At 38.9% G+C, this 17,632-nt stretch overlaps 1 protein-coding gene across 4 annotated transcripts in view; it reads left to right on the top strand.

The window, feature by feature from the left end:
- ATP2B2 (ATPase plasma membrane Ca2+ transporting 2) overlaps positions 1-17,632 on the top strand; it is a 412,410-nt gene that overhangs the window by 101,549 nt on the left and 293,229 nt on the right. For 3 of the 4 annotated variants that reach the window (XM_030501304.1, XM_030501296.1, XM_030501297.1), the window contains exon 2: positions 4,427-4,480. The exons of the other annotated variant lie outside the window; for it this stretch is intronic. The gene's annotated coding sequence lies outside the window, so the exon portion shown is untranslated. The remainder of the gene's footprint in view (positions 1-4,426; positions 4,481-17,632) is intronic. 4 annotated transcript variants of the gene reach the window in all.

The following is a 17,632-nucleotide window of genomic DNA, read 5'->3' as shown; positions in this document are numbered from 1 at the left end:
CGTTTTGACATATTGAGCTAACACATAGGCTGTCAGTTTTGTTTTGTAATGCTATAATTACTTATACTGAAATCCCAGGGAATTATAAGAAGGGTGAGATGTATTTCACAGTGTAAGCTAAGCTTGGAATAATACTACATTTACAGAAGGTGGAAACAATTGGAGGTGTAGTAGGGGTCTCTACTGCTATGGCAGGGGGATGGTAGTGAAGACAGACCCCCTCACAATAACCATTTAATTAAAAAAAAGATTAAAAAGTAATTTCTCCTCCTTCCATGGTAATGTATTTTCCAAGTATCTGTAATTTGCCTTTCCTGATTTTATTTCTCTGCCAACTTGAGTTGCAGATGCAGAGTTGATCATGGAATTTTTGCTGATGCCCTAGCCCTGATACTGTGTATATAATATGCCAGAGTATCCACTTTGTAAAGTGGCATATTGCTTTACCTGGTCTAGAGTTTAATTCATTCGGTGTTCAAGTATTAATAAACTTTAGGTTAGGATGCAAGGGCCAAGTGGAGTGGGGTTTTGGGGTCTCTGCCCAGCAGGATGCCTTCTGCCCAGAGGCAGTCCTCGCACAGCTGCCTGTTCCGTTTATCCCTGCCTCAGCCAAAGCTCTGCTGCCTTTTGTTAATAGAAAAGCTTGTTTCAGAATCTGCATCCCTGCTAACTTTAACAAATTCAGTTTATTTTGTTTATCTGAAGAGATGATACTGTATAGTAGCAGCATTTTAGGACATCAGAAATCAAGTAGGAACATATTCAGCATGCTGCAGTGAACGTATCTTACTGGAATTTGTTGTAACTTGAGAAATCCAAATTAACTTTGATCTGTCCAAGCTACAGTATGAATTTTGGCTTTGTTCAGTGTCATGCCAAATACTGATGTCATCTTTCTAATTTTTGTCTTTATGGACATCATTCTCAGTATTTATATAAATACGTAATAATGGGCAACATATTTTTGAGCCTGATCCTCATGGAATTGTGCATCAAAAGAAGAATGTCTCATTTTAGCCCTTGTGCGTTACATTTAAGCTATCTTTTGCGAACTACATGTACATGCTTTGTCCATCAGCTGTAGAGGAGTGAATCAAATAAAGGAAATAATGGAAAATCTTAACTATCAGATGGCAAGGGTGCACATATTGAGTAGTGGAAAATACTGCAAGTGGAAAAGCTCTTTTTAGGTGTTGGAATAATTGTATGTTGCTTGAAGCACACGACTAGAACAGTTTAAACAGTTATTAAAGAATGTTGCCAGATCTTATCACGGCAGTCATGCATATAGATCAGTGATCCCTGAGCAGCACTACAGAATGTGTGAATGAAGTGCACCTACTAAAAATAAACCTTACTGAGTGCTATTCCAAAATTGCCGTAGAATACTGGATAAATGGTACAATTTTAGCAGTACCAAATCATCTTCAAGATTGAGTTAAAAAATGTGTTTAACTGCAACATTACAAGTGAGTTTAAGAAATGATAAAATAGTTGCAGACCTTTTTTGTTTGCCTGAGCATTCATCAATGTTTAAAAACCAAACCAAACAAGACCCCACCAAACAAGTAACAGTAGGATGGAACCGCTGCCTTGAGAGGAGGCATGGGCTGGGTGACCAGGCACACACAGCAACTGTGCTGAGTTTGATAAGGAGGCACTGTGCAGTATTCTACAGGGTTTGCTTGGCATCAGTAAGTCTGCAACTGGTGTGTTTCTGAGTATCTGCAACCAGTCTTTAATCATCTTCAGATTTGTTCATTAAACTTGGAGACATGGGAGTTCTGCCCTTGCATCATTTGCAAGGAGGATGTAGTGATGCATCCTGGTTGTGTGGAAACCCCAGGTAGGGATACAGGTCTTGGAGTAGGCTGGAGATTGTAGCTGCTGTGACTTACACATGACAATGTGGGCGCTTAAGCAGCCCACAATACAAAGTACATATGGGGATTCTATAAAATGAAATACAGAGTTGTCAAGGCATTTGACAACAGGTGAGTATCCCAAAGCTGACCGAAAGAGGGACAAAAAAGCCTTTTCCTACCTTCTCCTCCCCTTTTGGAAGAATCCTTTATGGTTTAATCAATTGTGCTCTTGTACCTTATTTTCTTTGTCATAAGAAGCTGGGTTGTCAATGAAGAGTCTGCCATTGCCACCTCTGTGATACTTTCATATTTTTAGGATATCGAATAAATGGGAACTCCCATCAATCTCTTCATAGTTCAATCTTCAGTTTGACTTAGGAAGATGAAACCTTTCCCTCATCAAAACCAGTCTTGAAAAATCAATAAACTACTTCTCCCTCTGGCGAATTCTTTGATTACCAGTTTTGCTGTGGCTATTCTTACCTTCAGCCAACTGTAGCAAGGGAGTGATTGCAGGCATAAGGAGTTTCTGCTCCAGCAATGGAGTAAGCCACTTAGGGAAACAAATGAAGCACGAGGGTTTTTATTTAACAATAAATTTTGTATGAATCTAATCTATTCCTTCCCCCCCCCCCAAGTGACTGGCTTTCTCAGATCCAGCTCCTTTACAGGGAATTTTACAGCAACATGCGGTACCTTTCCCAACTATAATTTTCCAAAACTCTGGGAATGCCAGATGAAAGCATAAAGAAATAATGATCTGATGGAGCCTTAAGTAATCCCTGATCAAAGCAACAATGCATTTGAAAACTAGCATTGATTATTCTGAGACATAGAGTTTTACAAATCTGGGCTATGGTTTTGTTGTCTTTACCAGTCTGAAAATGTTGAGTCTTCTATATTCAGATAAATCCTGTTGAGAACACTGACATGTTTGTTTGAATTTATCACCCTACTATTTGAGCAGTTTCAGGTTATCTGCTGAATTTAGACTCAAACCCAGTCTCAAAGAGCTGGAAGTGCTTTACCAATGAGGCAGACAGAGGTTTAATGGTGTATCTGTGCTGTCGGGCAGAAGGACACTTCTTGCAGCCTAAGCCTCCAATAGCGAGCACTGGGAGCTGTGGTGTAGACAAGACAGAGCTCAGTATTGCCATCACTGCGGCTGCAGCTGTGCTGATCGAGTCCTCTGCTGGGCTTCCCCATCCTTGCTGCTTGGAGTTACCTGCAGATTGCCTGGCATGGTATCTGTGGTATCCATTGCGTGGGTTGCATTGCCAGCTCATGGAGAAGAGGAACTGCTATTGCTTGGCTCCGGTATTGTTTGTGCAATCCATACGATAGAGCTCTAGTTTTCAGCCATTTTCATGTATTTCCATACTGGGAAAACACCAGAATAAGTGTGTAAAAGTGATGTTGGTAGCCCAGGCAGTGGAGCAAGGTGCTTGACTTGGAACTGCTGCAAGTATTTGTGTTAGCATAGGATGAAAGACAGACATTTTGTTCACTTGTAGTAATTGTACTCCATGGCACTTCTATCAAGTGGGGTTTTTTGGCTAGGTTTAGTTTCATTTTTGATGTATCACCTGCCTAACTCCGCCTTGACTCTCCAGTAAGTTGTATCATCCTTTTAATTTCTGACGTGAGCGGGTGTGCAGCGCTCACAGGGAAACTCATGGATTCAAAGAATCACTCTTTGGCTGTTAACAGTGCAGCGTACATTCATACATTCAGTTTGTGGATCATTTTGTTATGTTCCAACAGCACTTTGAGAAGGCGAAAGAGAAGTTGCTATTGAATGAAGAGAAAATGCTATTGAAACTCTTCCATGGCTGTCATTGCTGTGTAGTGGTATAAATCCCACAGCTTAGGGAAATAATTCCCTAGCTAATGGCAAGATGGTTGACAAATATGATATGCACACAGTATTATGGTCTCTGCTTGCTTAAAATCATTTCCAGAAGGTTTTAAAATAGGTTCTCCATTGAAAATGTAATAACCCTGTAGTTAGAACCAGAGGGATATCTAGGTGTTTGTCTTGATGTAATTCTTGGCAGAGAGGTTTGTTTTCATTTCCTCCAAAAGTAACTCAGTAAAACTTTCATATACCCTGGTTCATGTGTGTATTTACTTACTAGACCTTCTGCCCTTCATAATCTTTGATTCTAAGAAAAATTGAGGTTACCGTTTCTATTTAAGGCTTATAGACCTCAATGCTACCACAGAACAATTATAAATGGCAACAAGTGTAATAGCTTTTACAGGTATTATTATATGGTTTTTTTTTTTTTTTTTGTAATTAGACAGTTTTTAACACTTCAGTGTGTTAGATATTTTAAATTTTTCTTTTAAAGAGTCACTTTTAAGTTGGCACTTAGGGAGCAATAAAGAAGAGAAGAGATTAATTTTATTAATGGTGCAATAAAACCATCTGGATCTAAATGAAACCAGAAGCTTTTAAATGGTTGGACTCTTCTCCCCAGCTCTGATTTTACATTCACTGTATCTAGTAATAATTTATATTTCCAAAATTGAAACTATTTTTTCTTTATTTTTATTAGGGCTTGCATATGCTGTGGCACAAAGACTGCATCACGCTGTGCGCTATGTTCATGGTAAGCCTTATTTCATCTTGTTAAGTTATACACTATTTGGGGGATAGTAGGTTATTTTGTCAGTCAGTCACTTGAAATGATCATAAACACACTGACAGGATTTTTAGTCTTTATCTTTTCTACTGACTTAGTGACCCATTTCCAGTTTTATCCAACATCCAGCGCAAAATTAGTGTTAAAAATCTGTGAAGAAACTGAGAATGGCCTCAAAGATTCAACAGTTATCTTAAAAATTACAGGCAGGGACGACAGGGACATTGTTGTAGTTTGTTTCTAATTCATGACTGGTCCCCAGATGACGAGGTGCAAACAGTAACACAGAAGGCCCAGTGAATCCCATTTTGTCCAGGCTTCATGTCCTCAGGCTCTTTATCTATGCTAAGTCATTTTCCATGGCTGCCAACTCTTTGGCACTTCTTAAAATAACTTGGTTAAAAATATCTCGTAAACTCATTTTGTAGAGGCAAAATAAGCCCGTGTGCTCCTCCAAAGCAGCACACATTTCTGCTGTTCCCCTTCTGCAAATATTAGCAAATTATCCCTTTTATTAGGACATGAAAAGAAACCTTTGGAATGAAGCTTTGTGTTTATCAAATGGTTTCCAATGATGTTCTGGGATATTGTGAGCTGTTAAGTAGAAAACACCTTCCGTATTTCTGGATTTACTGATACATACGTTTCATTATTTTCCTCTTGCTTTTTTACTCAAGGTAACTTGAACCTTCATGTGGTTCCACCCCTCTTTTTTCCTTTCTTTTTTTCTCTTATTGCATATGTTCTCTCTTACCTGCCAAAGGATGTCTGTGCTATTCAGTGATCGCTACCTTTGAGACCAAAAGTTAATAAATAGCTTTCCCTAGCTGGCTGATGGGATTAGAGATGTCAGAGGAGTGGCCAAGGCTTTGAGGGACACAGTCTTTTAATCTTCTTCCCTAGCTCACTTAAGTTCAGTCAGCCATTGAAAATCTGCCTTGTTAAGCTGTCAAGGGAATCAGTAGACACGTTCAGTTAAGCTGCTTCTTGGTGTTTTGGAGAGTCCGGTCACATTCATAAATGTACTGCTGCTTCCTGAATAAAAATGTTTAATCCTAGGATGTTCCTCGGCTTCTTAATAATCACACTTACCCATGGGAATAGCTTGGTTTGCAGGGTCTTGAAGAGCTAGTGGTAAAGGTTTATGTGCATCTTTGCAGATCATGGCCAAGGACAAGCCCTTGCTCAACTGCATCTTACGTTTAATTGCTCATCACTCTGGAAGAAGAGTTAATGTAGAAACAAAAGCTTAACATCTGTCAGGTCTTTCTGTGCCAAAGTTTCTGTATTTCCAGTTTTTGGTCTGTTTTCTACACTTTTCCCTCCTTCTAGCAACTTTTCCATGTAATGCATGAGTTTTTTGCAAAGTCTTCTATACCACATAGTGATATTTGAAGCAGTTCTACAATTTTGCCGGTGCTTGCTGGAGGTTTGGAAAGGCTGTAAGGATCTTAGCATAGATTCTGCCAATTTAATTAATCTCGGAGCCCCAGAAAGGCAGTTAATGGCTCTATTAATAATTTTACTTTCTTATATTCTTAGTTTTAAAATACTGGACCAGTACTTTGTGCTCTGAGGTATGATAGAAGTGTCCATCATTTTGGAGTCCATCTAACGGTAATCCACTGCAAGCCTTGCAGATGATCTCTAAAGCAGGGATTCTTCTGCACACAGTTACTGCATAAGGCCCCAAGCTTGGCATTGCTGAAATAGTTTTTACAACAAATACAAGAAACTATTGTAATCTCAAGGGCTTATAGCTAAATTTTACTGATGCAGACTGTGTTTATGAGTTAGGCAAGTCTGACAGTATTATTGTCAGTCTAATGTTTTTAAATACATTTTATCAAGGATGATGAATTTAGATTTCTGATTTGGATGGAAAAATTCCTTTTATGCTGTCCAGGTTTTAAGAGGGAGAAAATGATGATTAAAACAGAATATTGAAAATTCTACACGAAGACTATGTTGTGAAAAGGAATTACAAATCCGGTGTCTAAAATCTTCATAGTCTGATAAAATTTTTGGTGCTTCCTTTTTATTCTAATTTAGCATTAGGATGAATAGCAATCAGAAAGATGAATTAAAGTGATCAGTACAACTAGTTTTAAAAAATAAAATAGTTCATCCTTTCAACATTACTGCAGTGCAGCTTTTGTATTTGTACTTTATTTGCGAAGAGTTCTGCTCTGCACGAAGAACTGCTGCAAGTATAAATGGATGTCTTATCAGTTGTGAATCGGTCACACACCTAGCCTCATAAATACATAGGGAATCTTTTAGTATCTAAAATAGATCCATTATAGATGATGCTGAATTTCCCCCTCCTCCTCCCCCCCCCCCCCGCATAGTTTTATCATTTTACATGCTTCTAATGTGGTATAATAATACTGAGCTTTCTTTGTGAAGTCCCAGTTTATTTTCAGCTACCCATGGTACTCTAAATGGAACCTGGCATTATTATTCACCTCCTGATGTATGGCTTATCTGATTAATGTGGTTTGGGGATTGCAATTACTTTGAATCATTTGTCATCTTTTGTCTGCTGTAATGTAATTTTTATTAGAATTCTCTTGAAGAATGCAGTTTATATGACTGCATAGCGCAGGAATGAAGCATTGGAGAGTGCAGGGAGTGCTGCGTGTATTTACTATGACCCTTATTGAATTCCTGCCTTATTGTAGCCCAGCAATGCTCCTTGTGGCAAGATGTTAGGGTTTTTTTTTAATTGACCTTTTAAAAAATGCCGTGTATAAATAAGAGTCATAACCTGTGTAGAGGTGGGCTTTTGACTGCAGGTGTTCATAAATAGATGAATTTACAAAGTAGAGCAAGCCAGTGAAGGAGGCACGGAAAAGTGACTGAGAGCTTATCAAATTAGCTAAGTAGAGCAATTAATCAGAGAGCCCAGAGCTGTTTGGTTCCTTTTTTTAATGATCATCTTGAACAGTGTGCTTTCAGCTCCCATCAAAGAAGGCATTTAATGCAAAGCTGCACTTGGCGGGAGTTTACTTGTCTCCTTATGACTTGTGCATCTTTCAGAGTGTCAGCGATGGTGACGAGCGGTACCACAAATGTTGTACTAGTTTCAGAAAGCCACTGACATTCCCAGTGCACAGAGCATGGCCTGTAAATTTAAACTGGGTACAGCATTCACTGTGGAAATACCTGGGAGCTGCCCTGAATTTCTGTATAAATTCCAGTTAATTCAGTCCTGCCTAACAGTGTGTTCACTCAATTCCATTAGCACCAGTGTATTTACACCAGTATTCTAAATGGCATAAATTCTCATCAAAGATAGTACTACACAGTAACAAATATAGTATTGGTATAAGCCAGGGGAAAAAAAAAGTATTTTTTGATTTTCATTATTCAGAAGATTTTCCATGCTGAACTATTAACAACTGACAGATTTAACTCCCACATAACTCTTTTAATTCTTATTCTGGACCAAGAATAGCATCTCTTCAGTGTAATATGCTCTCCAATACAAACCTCGTGCAGCATGGACATGGTATTTTACCTAACAGTAACTTGTCAGTGAAAGCATTCAACAGGCAGCTCTTCAGAAACTTCTGTTTGCAATATGGTAACAATTAGCCATTGAGGTGTCCTTAAAATGATGCTTCTAACCAGTGCTTTTTAAGTAAGTTCATTCCATTTTGGGAATACTATGCATATCGATACAAATTTCCTTCTTTCCTAATCCATTGGCAAATGATCTTGCGTTTTTAGATGGACTTTTTCTGCCTCTCACTGCAGGAAAATAAGAAGGTTCCATCAGATTGTGCAAAGCATATTTTTTCCTTGGGTGATTGCACAATAAAGTGTGCTGGCAGTTGTCAGGTTTGGCCTGACAGATTGGACCAAGGCCCCGTATCATTGACATTGAACATTCAGTTACCTGTGAATTATTGTTTTTAACATGAATCCCCTGCCCCTGTGTACTCAGCCAGGTCTACTCATGGAAATACTCTCCTCTTTTCTGAGTGTACCCTTGTGCAGTGCCAGTGGACTGTTAGTTGCACCAAGTGAAGTATTTCCTTAGCTATTAATACCCAAAACACAGGGTGAATAGGTTAACACAGAAGCACAGCTAACAGGTTCAAATGTGACAGAGGGAATTAGGAATGCTTCTTTCAGCATCAGCACTGATGAGAATGAGACCTTCCTTAGAATATTTCTAAATAATGATCTGCCTCTTGTGTAGGGCTTAAATCTAGATTTCGTGTAAATTTTCAACTGATGATCATTCCTTGCGCTATCAGCTCAACTTTAGTATTATAATGAACTTGTACACTATGGGCCTTCCTTTAAAAAACACACAGTGAACACCCAGTTCTGAGCCATTTTATCTTAAATATCCAGAAATGAAAATCTAAACCAAGGCTATCAGCTTGGGTCAAGCTTTTGAAATCCCTTTTTGAAATTTGGAGTGATATTTTCACTTCATTAACACTGAATACTTGAAAAACCAAAATGTCCACGTTTCAGAGTTCTTTTGAAAACTCTATGATCCCAAAGAGCTGAAGATAGGAGGTATTTGGGTAATTACTTCAGGAGGTTTGTAGACTGATCGTCGTGTTTGCCTTCAGAAGATAAAGAATAGCTCTAAAAGAGCCCTGAGATGCATAAGCTGCATTTTCTTATGTGTCTCTGGAAAGGTAGACTCATTTATCTGCTGAATTTCTGTCACTTGATTTTTGAATCACTGAAAATAAGAAACAACTTCAATTTTAACTGATACGGAAAACTGCTAAAAGAAGCCTGTAAATAGGAGGAATTAACACCCCCCCTTTAATGTTTTATTTTTTGTTCTTGTTTAGCTGCAGAATTGTTAGGTCTAAAAGCACTGTGAATGTATGTTAGACAATATGTATGTGCTGTCAGGATGCTTGAATCTGATCAGTTATCTGAATGCCTCTTCTCCTTGTGAAGGCTGGAGGGCTCTAATAAACAGCACCTAAATTACTTTGGTAGTAACACAGATCCAAGAATTTTCCTTGTTCTTATTTGGTCTCTCTGAACAAGTGTAAGATACCTGAATGGAACAGATAAATATGTTGATACAGAGGAAGGAATGATGGGTGACTTGTAAAGCTAAACATTGCCTCTCAATAGCTTGTACCTGTACCAAAACCTGAAGTATAGAACTCGAGGAGGATATTTTGCTTTGTGTAGGCTTGAGTTAGTTGATTCTTTTATCACTCTGTCAAACTTAAGCTGAATGTTTATCCTTGTACTACTGGTAATGTCAGAGTGTACTTAAAGACAGTCCAAGACAGTACCAAAACTCCAAGTTGTGCTGCACCAGGAGCAGATTAGTTGGACTTAGCTTCCGACAGGCTTTTGGTAGGAGAGATGCGAGGCGCGCTGTGTTGAACACAGGTAAGTCGTGTTGGTGGGGCTCAGCACGTGCCTGGTTCAGTGCGCAGCTGGGAGCCTGGCTCTGCCCGTGCTTCCCTCTGCGCGCTCCCTGCTGCTGGGCCTCCTGCGAGCTGTACCAGTGCCGTGTAGTTATCACAGGCTGTGTCCCAGCTCTGAACTGACCTGTGTGCACACAACTCAGCTGGAGAACAGATAAGTGCTCTGAAACTATTAGATTTCTCAAAGTCTTTCCCCATGGACATCTAAAGTAGCTCACTGACTACTATTCCTTAGGGCATGGCCGCTTTCTCTTTGATGCAGGCTGAGCCTGATTCATGAGTCTGAAACTGCTACTTGCCTCCCTAATTTTTTTCTGAATGATGTGATAAAATGTTTAAAACATCACCTGGAAAAAAAAAAGACCTGAAAGCCATAGGAATAGGGAAAGAAATCTTATTATGCTATGATAATTGTGTTTATGCTGTTCTTTTCATTTCATTGACTCTCTGTCTCTACTACATTGGTGACAATGTTTTTCTACTGTTCTAAGAGGCAAAACTGAAAAAGAGGAGATAAATTAATGGTAGGCAGGAGTTAACAATCCTCGGTCTCATTTCCTATAGGGCGTTTGACATTACGTGCAATTTTGTTTAATACTTAAATAGTTATCCCAAACTATACTATCCCATGTTAAGTATTCCTGAACTTGCTTTCACAATAACTTATGTGTCACATAAAGGATGTATTTTGTCCAGCATCCTTCGTCAAGGTCATTGTCATTTTCAGTTTGCTGGTTGGGGGTTTTCTCTCCCACGAAGTATATTATTCTTCTTTGAGAACCTCAATGCCATGGATAAAAAGCTGTATTCAGTACAAGAAAGTGGAATAAAATGCCTTTTTCAGTGTTCTGAGGTTTATGGCATGAATACTTTTATTTTTTCTTTCTTTTTTAAACTTACTATTTTCTATCAAATGAGAATACTTTTACATTTGCTTAAACACTGCATCAATATTTCCAGCAAAATACTTCTTTTCCTCAAATTTCCTTTTTAATAAAACTCAGCCTCTTTGAACTCCTCAGACCTCACCATCTGTTACTCAATTTTCACTCCATAAAATTTTGCTGACATCTGTTGAGTCAAAAATATTTTTCTAGTCATGGAGAAATGAAGTTCAGACTTGGTATTATGCTGTTTCTAGATGCCAGATAGAGAATATGAAAATAATGAAGGGGAAGTTGGGGGAGGAAAGCATTAGAGGTGAGTCTGTAGCGTAGGGCCCTGCTGGAGTTCCTGTCCCGCAGGCTCCGTGGGCAGGGAGATGTGCAGGGGCACCGCTCCCTGGCTGTGCTGGAGCTGGATATCCCCATGGCAGGAGCTCCGGAGCAGCTGCCAGGCTTGGGCTGAAAAGCCAGAACTAAGTTTTGAAAGCCCATCTTCATTCCCTGTCCTGCTGTCCCCATCTTTGTACATTTGCCTTCATTTACTTTGCCCGGTGAGGCAGCTCACCCCACGAGGTGCTTCACGCTGCTGCAATGCTGCTCGCCAGCACTGTCAGGACGCCTGAAAGACATTAAGGAAGTAATAAAAGTAGGGGAGACAGATGCTGGGATTTGATTCATCTCCCCTTGGTTTTCCCATGCCCTCCAGGGTGATACACTCTCTGGTTTCATTGTTTTTCTGTCGAATGCATGTCATGCTGAAGTTTGGGGGGGGCTGTAATAGCCGCTATAATAGATGTAGTGATAGTGATAATTATTAGTAAGACCTTATTTTTAGTTTGTTGGGGGTTTTTTTAAATGAAATGAGGCATATGCAATTTCGGTCTATCTGTCAGTCTGTTTATTTGGTTATCTGTCAAGCTTGATTAGGAAATTTTCATCAGTATTGTGTTTTGACAGCCCCTTCCCATCTCCCATATGGTAAAAAAAAAGAATTAACATAAATTTCAAGCACTGATTTATAGCATTTGATAACCAAAGAACTATGTGTTTTTTCATTGTGCCTCTTGGTTATCATTAGTTGTTACCAGTTAACTCGGTTTGCTAAGGCACGATGCCTTGTACCACGTTCGAAGTATCCAGGTGTTATGGCTCTTCTGTTGTTTCTGTATCCTGGTGCTGTTGGGGCTGATGTTCAGAACTGCTCTAGAATGATTTAGCTGTTTACTGCAGATTTATATTGTTTTGCATGCAAACAGAATTAATATTTACAGCTGAGTAATAAATTTAGAATATTGCTTTTTAATTGAATCTCCAGCAGAATGTGCTGATTATCTTGAATTTAATGAAGAGCGATGCTTTTTAGATTTTTCACACAAATCCCATTATCTGCACATTTACTATTTACATGTGTATTATTAACCTGAAATTGTTCTGTCAGATTTTAAAATAATATTTTGTTCTCTTTTCCTGAAGATGAAAGTCAAGGTTGTTTTGGGTTTTTTTAATGATAAGGTAGACAAAATCAGTTGAGATGAAACATGAGTATCATTTTGTGATGCTTAGAGCCCTTCCCTAATTCTTTATCCTTGAAGACACCATTTATCTCCCTTCAAGTTTACTTTATTCAGAGAGTTTTATTAAGGTATGCTTGAAAAAAAACATTGGGAAGCATTTTTTGGTTAGTTTAAACTCTTCAGTTTCTGTGGGAGGAATACTTTTCAGCTGGTCTTTCAAAATCCTTAAGAGCAAAGTAAAAGAAAAGCTGAATTGACAACGTTTAGTTCTTTGGGGTTTTCTAATGATACATTACAAAGGGGGGAGTTTGTTTTCTGGACACTTTGAAGATTATTTATGGTAATGATCATGCTGTGTAAGTTTAGACTCGAGTTATAACCAGAAAAGCTTTTGGCTGGATGTTGAAAACTGAATCTGCGGTTTGTTTTGTGGCAGACAAAATTAGATTGCCATCATATTTGCTTCTAATGAGTTCAGTAAACTGAAGAAAACCAGCGTATCTTTAGCATGAACAATGTGTACTGCTCTTTCAAAAAAATATGAACTGAAACAATTCCAATTGCTTTGTTTTACTTGTATGGGTGTGAAGGGTTAGTGCCATAGGAATCGCTGACACAGCAGGGCAGCAATGCTGCTTAAGCCCCATGGGGCAGAGCGAGGGTTGGTGCTGTCCAGTCAGCCCCATCCAGGCAGTGCTATATCTCGGAGAGAGAAATCTGAGTGATTTTTATGTTTTCTTGCTTGACTCTCTCTTTTTCTAATCTTTAGAACAAAACAAGTTAAACTGAAACATGACAAGAAAATCTGTGGGGCGTAAGGCATAAACTCGGACTTCCATTTGACGAAGAACCAAAGGAATAACGTTTCTCAGTGTGTTACTCTCCTCCCCAGCACAGGCACCTGGGGGGATCCTGAGATGATTCTCCAGTGACAATATGGCTTGGTGCAGGAGAAGGTTTCCCAAGGTGCAGCTGATTGCTCCTCAGCAGATTGCTGCTGCTGCCGGAATCCCGGAGGGAGGGCTGGGAGTGTGCTGCATTGCAGGTGGAGGGACACAGGAGAGGAATTCTGTTCATGTTTTCTTCTGTTTGAACTCCAATTTCAGCCTGATTCTGTTCTACTCCAGCTCTTGTTCTACCCTAATTCTAGTTCTTGTTCTAGTCTGTTTAAGATCACAAGGGATCTTGGAGATAGATGTACCACGCTAGTAATGTTAAGCTTGGTTACTAGAATAAGCAAGCAGGGCACTGCTTGGTGCAATAGAAAATGGACTAAGAATCATAATGAAAAAGCAGCAGGTTTGTGTGGGGTGTTTTTTGGTTTGGTATTTGTTTGGTTTGAGTTTTGGTTTATTTGGGGGTTTTTTGTTTGTTTGTCAGGGTTTGTTTTTTTTTTCCCTTCAAATTTTGTGTTTTATTTTTAGCTTGACAGTAGAAGAAGATGTCCTGCAGAGACCTTCAGAGAGTCAAATACTGCAGCAGTCCATAGCTAGGAACAGTCAAATAAAGGCAATGAGCCCCTGTTAACCATACCTTTTCAGTGTAATAAGCAGTGAAACAAGGCGTTTATTCAGCGTTCCATGTTGAAACTCTACCAGACTATTTTAAGAGAAGGTTTCTGGTATAGAGGATCTTTGGATGTGGCTTGATGTAGTAGTTCATGGAACGTTACCAACTCTCGCCTTAGAGATGAAACATTTCCAAAATCAAGCCAATTGCCAGCTGAGAAGAATAAGCAGATATGGGCAAACCAGAGTGTTTTCGTAATAAACACGTTGGTTTATTTTAGAATGGGTTGAGGGAGATGCTAAGCAAGTAGAAAGAACACCATAATCCAGCATTCTTCACTGTAAAAACTTTTAGCTTAGCAAGAGGAACTCCTGTTTCCTTAAGAATACAGGCTATCAGAATGAAAGTTTAAGTTATAGCATGAATTAAAACCTAATTAGAAATTAGAAATCAACTAGGGAAATTAAATTACCTATTACTAATGCTCTAAAAGTGCTTCTAAGATGCTCAGGGGATCGAGACTCAATGATTTGTTAGTGAATTGCTGAAATGAAGAAAAAACCTTAACTTTCCTTGGGAGTATCCTCCCAGTGCTACAGAATTTTCCCTGGAACAGTACATTTTCCAGGTTTTAGTTTTCAGATTTTCAAAACAGGCACTTTTGAATCATTGTTTTTGTGATTTAACTCATTATTCCTGCTTGTAATCTTGGCCAGTTTTTAAATGTGCTCTCTGCATACTGTATTCATGTAACAGAGAGAGAGATTCTACCTGAGCGCGGTGGTGACACTAGAGCATGCCCTGCGCAGCTGTTTCTTTGGTACTTCCGTGCACAGAGGCCTTTAGGAGGCTCTTGAACTGGTTTCTGTGATGAAACCAGTGGTTATGTGCTGTCAGAATTGTTAACTAATGGGAGTGTACTTTCTTCCCCCTGCCAAAGTTATTTTTTCTTTTAAAAAAGAAAAGCATCTCTGTTTCCACACACTGTGGCTGTGTCAGGTGCCTTCCCATCTGAGAGGGAGCTGGGTGTGTGGTTGTTACCTTGTCTGTCTCCTGATTTCCAGAAGGAGGTCCTTGACAGGAGCTTTTCAAGAAGTTTCTGAGCTTTTAGCCTGTAACCGTATTTCATGTTTTGTGCACTGTTTGCTTTTTAAGGCTATTTTTTCCAATCAAACTCCCTTTTCCAACCCAATACTTTTTATCACAGTTGTATGCCTGATCTCCAGGGCACTGCTCTAGTCCCTCGGGGTAAGCAGGCGAGGAAAAAACTGGCACAGTAAACCCAAAGGTAACCCTTTTACTCTTGAGACCAGTTCTGCTTAGTTGAGCTGTGAACACTGGTGCCAGGGGGATTGGCAGTTTGGTTGGCACCCACCCGCAGGTGATGTTCCAGCAGTTGCCTTCCATTTCTCTGTGTCTGATTCCAGAGGTACAGCCTCAAGCCTTAGTGGGGTGAACTACGTAGGGCAGCTCAACCACGTGTTCAGGTCATCTCCTTGGGAAAGGAATCGCGCGTGACTCTTGTGATAGACTGTGACTTTTGAGTATGAAAGAATTTGGTGAATGAAATGGCTTCTCTGCAGGGAGAAAATGCCTTGGAAGTAAAGTTCAATAATGGCTTTACTTTAAAGTTAGCAAACATCACCTAAAAGTGGCACACTGACTCTGTAGTGCATTTGCTTTGTTGGTCTGTTGGTGTTCGAGGACTCACACAAGAAACTGGGTAGTAAAAATGTGGAGAGAGGATAAGGAAAATGATGAAGAGAAGGAGTTAAAGAAATTACCCTTTTTGGCTTTACCTCGGTCTGAATTATCTGTGTTATAAAATACAGATGGTTGCAGAGTGTTCTCCATAGTTTTTGTTTAATTTTCCACCCCAACTTGTGGCCACATCCTTTTGTCAGATTTGACACAAATCAGTGAATAGTTTTAAATACAAAAATTCTTTTCAGATGAGTTAACTTTTATGGAAAAATATTTCCTTTTTTTTTTTTTTTTATGCTTTGTGGACAATTTTAAAACTTTGTGTTAAAAGCAAAGTTAAATATATGCAGAAATACTAAGTGTCCTTTATAAAGTTAATAGAAGGTGAAGTTAATGGAAGGTGTTCACTTCACACTTTGCTATGGAAGAGAATGGGAACAGTTTTATTTTTTTCCATAAGTAGTAACTTCATGGGATTATAATGTCATATTCCTTGATAATACATAAGTGCTTTTACTCCCACATGTACTTTCACAAAATGTAAATTTAGTGAGTCACATTCAAAGTACAAAGGCACCAGGAGTTTGAAAGGTTATTTTGCTTTGTGCAGCAGAAACCGTTATTTGGTATCAAGTCCTGAAACTTTTAAATCATCCAAGTTACAAAAGTATTGCAATAATTATAGTAAACACTGTGAATAAGCTACTCGATGGATAGCTAAATTTAGTTTATGCAGAGAATTAATAGCCACTTTTGTTTTACATTTGTAAAATAATTTTAATTAGAAGCAATTAAATAAAATTACATTACTCCAAAGTAAATTGCTGCTTTCCACATTTTCTTAAATCTACATCTATTCCATTTGTATGTGAAAGCTTACTGTAATTAAGGTTTCACTTGTTTATATTCTATAGGAAGAGCTAGAAATGAGTTTGAGGAACCCTCCCCTGTAGCTGGGTGTTTCCAGATCACAGGCTTCTCAGGCTTCTCTCCTTTGCAGCAGTTTTTCTCCAAAGCATTCGCTATGGTGCTCTTCAAGCCAAGATGCAGAACGAAGTGACTACTGATGAAGCTCTATTTCTAAATCTATAATAATATTTATGATGTTGGTATTGTCTTGATGGTTTAAGTATCGAATTTTTCAGTTCAAGGAAATATCTGACCCAAAAATGCTCCTACAAATGTATGCACAGGAAAGGCTTCTGCTGAAATTTTTGAAGCATCGCTATGACAGTGACTTAGTACTTGATGGAAAAGATGGTATAAGGACAAAGTAGTCCCTCTGAAGCTTTTTTTTTTATGTGCCTTATGACTCGGCTATAGATACTTAACCAAAAGTCAGCATTTTGTTCTGGAACAACATCCACGTGTATGAACAATGAACATAAAATAGTGTGTGGGATACTTGGACTTCAGTTTTATGGTCTGAATGTCTTGGGAAAAAATGAATTGGTTGTCCAAAAGGCAGTGGCTAGCAGGAGATAGCTTTCTGCTGCCATTAGTAATCATAGCTAGGAAAGGTCCTTGCCAGTCAGAAATGGCAGTAAGCTGGCCCAAATGTATGGGCCACCACTCTTAGGAGATGAAAGAAAATGCTGTGTTTTGTCACTTCCATCCTGAACTGCGTTTCCACCACCCTGACTGGGGACTGGCAGTTGAGCCTGTGGATAGCAGGCTTTGAGAGCAGGAACTGTATGTATTTAATGGATGTTTCTACTCTTTGGGGTTTTTAAGTGTTCAAGCTTTCACTTGAGGAAGTTTGGTTTGTCTAATAGAATTGTCACTGCTATCTCATCTTCTCACTCCGTGGGCAACAGCCAAATCAAGTCTATGTTCTTTTATATTTTAATTTTTATATTTTATATTTCTATTTTATTTTCTTATTTTGAAAATATACAGGTGCATGTGCTGCATGTGCCAGTAGCAGTATTAAGATCCAGACTGTTAGCTCTAGTATGGAACATGCATATTGCAAGTGTGATAGCAGATATCATTCAGTTGGCCTTAAAATAATGAGTCTGGGTTTCTTCTTTTTGCTTAATTTTTCTTTTTTCTTTTCTTTCTTTTTCTTTGCGATTCCTG

The sequence above is a fragment of the Strigops habroptila genome, chromosome 11, assembly GCF_004027225.2.
Source record: "Strigops habroptila isolate Jane chromosome 11, bStrHab1.2.pri, whole genome shotgun sequence".
Lineage (NCBI taxonomy): Eukaryota > Metazoa > Chordata > Aves > Psittaciformes > Psittacidae > Strigops > Strigops habroptila.
Note: the sequence above shows the minus strand (reverse complement) of the source record. Positions and strands in the feature narration are given on the sequence as shown.